The following is a 5,000-nucleotide window of genomic DNA, read 5'->3' as shown; positions in this document are numbered from 1 at the left end:
CACAGCATCAAATTTCCGGGACCTTTAGTTCCAAAGCCAATCCGGATATTAGACTTTTGCCGAACTAGGGTTGGTCACCTTCGTCAGTACCCTCTAAATTTTAACAAATATTAAATTTACTTAAATAATTAATGAAATACCGGTGCCTGTACATTAGTCCAAATCAGTGAGTCTCAGTCGGGATTCACATGACCCATGAGGGTCCATAAAAGACTTTTGGCGTCCTCAAGCAGAATAGCGAACTAAGGATCCATAATAGTATTTAAAGGGCCCCTGAAAAAATTTTGTTTTAGATGTATGTGTTGGTATGTATTGCAAGAAACAGCTTCGTTACTTTCTCTAATGCTTTATATAGTTCAACCTTCACAAGTTTATGTGTGAAAAACAAAATAGGAATTTTGGAATAAGTTTCTATAAAACTAGCGTTTGAACTTCAAAAGCTATGAGGATCCACCAGAATAATATAGTAATCAAAGGGCTCCATAGATTACAAAAAACTGGTTGGGAACCCTTGATCTGAATGATACAAGTTTATTAATGCTGCACTGCGCAAAGTACCAATAAACTAGTCCGAGGCCGGTGAGAATTAGAAGTTCCTGCTCATAAATTTGAGCGGATTATAAGAGGTTTCGGACCATCAGAGCATGAAAGATGTAGTTGTGCATGTGCGCGGAATTTATAGGATACAAAACAAGAGTGTTTGCGATGTTGTTGTTGATGTGTCTATATGGTAAAACCTGAGTAGTAGTAGTAGTAGTAGTAGAAGTAGTAGTAGGGTGGAGGCGCAATGGCCCAATGGTTAGGGCAGCGGACTCGCGGTCGTAGGATCGCGGTTTCGATTCCCAGACCGGGCGTTGTGAGTGTTTTTTTTGAGCGAAAACACCTAAAGCTCCACGATGCTCCGGCAGGGTGGTGGGTCCCTGCTGTACTGTTTCACCACAACTCTCTCCTCACTTACTTCCTGTTTCTGTTGTACCTGTATTTCAAGGAGTGCCGACCAAGATCAAAGAGGGTGCCGAAAAAGATCAAAGAGGTGTCCGACAAGATCAAAGAGGGGTACCGAAAAAGATCAAAGAGGAGTGCCGACAAGAAGTTCAAAGAGGGTGCCGACAAAGATCAAGAGAGTGCCGACAAAGATCAAAGAGGAGTGCCGACAAAGATCAAAGAGGAGTGCCGACAAAGATCAAAGAGGTGCCGACAAAGATCAAAGAGGGTGCCGAAAAGATCAAAGAGGAGGCCGACAAAGATCAAAGATGGTGCCGACAAAGATCAAGAGGAGTGCCGACAAAGATCAAAGAGGAGTGCCGAAAAAGATCAAAGGATGCCGACAAAGATCAAATAGGATGCCGACAAAGATCAAAGAGGATTGCCGACAAAGATCAAAGAGGAGTGCGAAAAAAGATCAGTAGGGTGCCGAAAAAGATCAAAGAGGGGTGCCGAAAAAGATCAAAGAGGGGTGCCGACAAAGATCAAAGAGGAGTGCCGACAAAGATCAAAGAGGGTGCCGAAAAGATCAAGAGGAGTGCCGACAAAGATCAAAGAGGAGTGCGACAAAGATCAAAGAGGGTGCCGAAAAAGATCAAAGAGGAGTGCCGACAAAGATCAAAGAGAGTGCGACAAAGATCAAAGAGGAGTGCCGACAAGATCAAAGAGGGTGCCGACAAGATCAAGGATGTTGCCGACAAAGATCAAAGAGGAGTCCGAAAAAGATCAAAGAGGAGTGCCGAAAAAGATCAAAGAGGGTGCCGAAAAAGATCAAAGAGGAGTGCCGACAAAGATCAAAGAGGAGTGCCGACAAAGATCAAAGGGTGCCGAAAAAGATCAAAGAGGGGTGCCGACAAAGATCAAAGAGGAGTGCCGACAAGATCAAAGAGAGTGCCGACAAAGATCAAGAGGGTTGCCGACAAAGATCAAAGAGGGGGCCACAAGATCAAAGAGGATTGCGAAAGAGATCAAAGAGGTACCGAAAAAGATCAAAGAGGAGGCCGCAAAGATCAAAGAGGGTGCCGAAAAAGATCAAAGAGATTGCCGACAAGTATCAAAGAGGGGTGCCGCAAAGATCAAAGAGGGTGCCGACAAAGATCAAAGAGGGTCCGAAAAAGATCAAGAGGGGTGCCGACAAGATCAAAGAGGAGTGCCGACAAAGATCAAAGAGGAGTGCCGACAAGATCAAGAGGAGTGCCGACAAAGATCAAAGAGGAGTGCCGACAAAGATCAAAGAGGAGTGCCGACAAAGATCAAAGAGAGTGCCGACAAAGATCAAAGGGGGTACCGAAAAGAGATCAAAGAGGAGTGCCGACAAAGATCAAAGAGGAGTGCCGACAAAGATCAAAGAGGAGTGCCGACAAAGATCAAGGAGGAGTGCCGACAAAGATCAAAGAGGAGTGCCGACAAAGATCAAGGAGGAGTGCCGACAAAGATCAAAGAGGAGTGCCGAAAAAGATCAAAGAGGAGTGCCGAAAAAGATCAAAGGGGTACCGAAAGAGATCAAAGAGGAGTGCCGAAAAAGATCAAAGAGGAGTGCCGACAAAGATCAAGGAGGAGTGCCGAAAAAGATCAAAGAGGAGTGCCGACAAAGATCAAAGAGGAGTGCCGACAAAGATCAAAGAGGGGTGCCGAAAAAGATCAAAGAGGAGTGCCGAAAAAGATCAAAGAGGAGTGCCGACAAAGATCAAAGAGGGGTGCCGAAAAAGATCAAAGAGGAGTGCCGACAAAGATCAAAGAGGAGTGCCGACAAAGATCAAGGAGGAGTGCCGACAAAGATCAAAGAGGAGTGCCGACAAAGATCAAGGAGGAGTGCCGACAAAGATCAAAGAGGAGTGCCGAAAAAGATCAAAGAGGAGTGCCGAAAAAGATCAAAGGGGTACCGAAAGAGATCAAAGAGGAGTGCCGAAAAAGATCAAAGAGGGGTGCCGACAAAGATCAAAGAGGATTGCCGACAAAGATCAAAGAGGAGTGCCGACAAAGATCAAAGAGGAGTGCCGAAAGAGATCAAAGAGGAGTGCGGAAAAAGATCAAAGAGGGGTGCCGAAAAAGATCAAAGAGGGGTGCCGAAAAATATCAAAGAGGGGTGCCGACAAAGATCAAAGAGGAGTGCCGACAAAGATCAAAGAGGGGTGCCGAAAAAGATCAAAGAGGAGTGCCGAAAAAGATCAAAGAGGAGTGCCGACAAAGATCAAAGAGGGGTGCCGAAAAAGATCAAAGAGGAGTGCCGACAAAGATCAAAGAGGAGTGCCGACAAAGATCAAAGGGGGTACCGAAAGAGATCAAAGAGGAGTGCCGACAAAGATCAAAGAGGAGTGCCGACAAAGATCAAAGAGGAGTGCCGACAAAGATCAAAGAGGAGTGCCGACAAAGATCAAAGAGGAGTGCCGACAAAGATCAAAGAGGAGTGCCGAAAGAGATCAAAGGGGGTACCGAAAGAGATCAAAGAGGAGTGCCGACAAAGATCAAAGAGGGGTGCCGAAAAAGATCAAAGAGGAGTGCCGACAGAGATCAAAGAGGGGTGCCGACAAAGATCAAAGAGGAGTGCCGACAAAGATCAAAGGGGGTACCGAAAGAGATCAAAGAGGAGTGCCGACAAAGATCAAAGAGGAGTGCCGACAAAGATCAAAGAGGAGTGCCGACAAAGATCAAAGAGGAGTGCCGACAAAGATCAAAGAGGAGTGCCGACAAAGATCAAAGAGGAGTGCCGAAAGAGATCAAAGAGGAGTGCGGAAAAAGATCAAAGAGGAGTGCCGACAAAGATCAAAGAGGGGTGCCGAAAAAGATCAAAGGGGGTACCGAAAGAGATCAAAGAGGAGTGCCGACAAAGATCAAAGAGGAGTGCGGAAAAAGATCAAAGAGGAGTGCCGACAAAGATCAAAGAGGAGTGCCGACAAAGATCAAAGAGGAGTGCCGACAAAGATCAAAGAGGAGTGCCGACAAAGATCAAAGAGGGGTGCCGACAAAGATCAAAGAGGAGTGCGGAAAAAGATCAAAGAGGGGTGCCGAAAAAGATCAAAGAGGGGTGCCGAAAAAGATCAAAGAGGGGTGCCGACAAAGATCAAAGAGGATTGCCGACAAAGATCAAAGAGGAGTGCCGACAAAGATCAAAGAGGAGTGCCGAAAGAGATCAAAGAGGAGTGCGGAAAAAGATCAAAGAGGGGTGCCGAAAAAGTTCAAAGAGGGGTGCCGAAAAAGATCAAAGAGGGGTGCCGACAAAGATCAAAGAGGAGTGCCGACAAAGATCAAAGAGGGGTGCCGAAAAAGATCAAAGAGGAGTGCCGAAAAAGATCAAAGAGGAGTGCCGACAAAGATCAAAGAGGGGTGCCGAAAAAGATCAAAGAGGAGTGCCGACAAAGATCAAAGAGGAGTGCCGACAAAGATCAAGGAGGAGTGCCGACAAAGATCAAAGAGAAGTGCCGAAAAAGATCAAAGAGGAGTGCCGAAAAAGATCAAAGGGGGTACCGAAAGAGATCAAAGAGGAGTGCCGACAAAGATCAAAGAGGAGTGCCGACAAAGATCAAAGAGGGGTGCCGAAAAAGATCAAAGAGGAGTGCCGAAAAAGATCAAAGAGGAGTGCCGACAAAGATCAAAGGGGGTGCCGAAAAAGATCAAAGAGGAGTGCCGACAAAGATCAAAGAGGAGTGCCGAAAAAGATCAAAGAGGAGTGCCGACAAATATCAAAGGGGGTGCCGAAAAAGATCAAAGAAGAGTGCCGACAAAGATCAAAGAGGGTGCCGAAAAAGAACTACGTTAAGGGTACACGGTTCCGTTGATCGGATCAACCGGAACCCTCGTCGTCGTAACCGATGGAGTGCTTCAATCCCATATGTTAAAAACCTGAGTAGTAGTAGTAGTAGTAGTAGTAGTAGTAGTTGTAGGAAATTGAAGACAATCATGTAAGCGGTATTATTTATCGGAGTTTACGGTGATTATAGAGCATCCAGTAACGGGACCCTGATTCGAGAGTTCTAGGGTTTTAAAGAGTGTAGAACTAGTTTTTAACCATTATTGCT

This window comes from Octopus sinensis, unplaced genomic scaffold, assembly GCF_006345805.1.
Source record: "Octopus sinensis unplaced genomic scaffold, ASM634580v1 Contig15179, whole genome shotgun sequence".
In the NCBI taxonomy this organism is placed as follows: domain Eukaryota; kingdom Metazoa; phylum Mollusca; class Cephalopoda; order Octopoda; family Octopodidae; genus Octopus; species Octopus sinensis.
Note: the sequence above shows the minus strand (reverse complement) of the source record.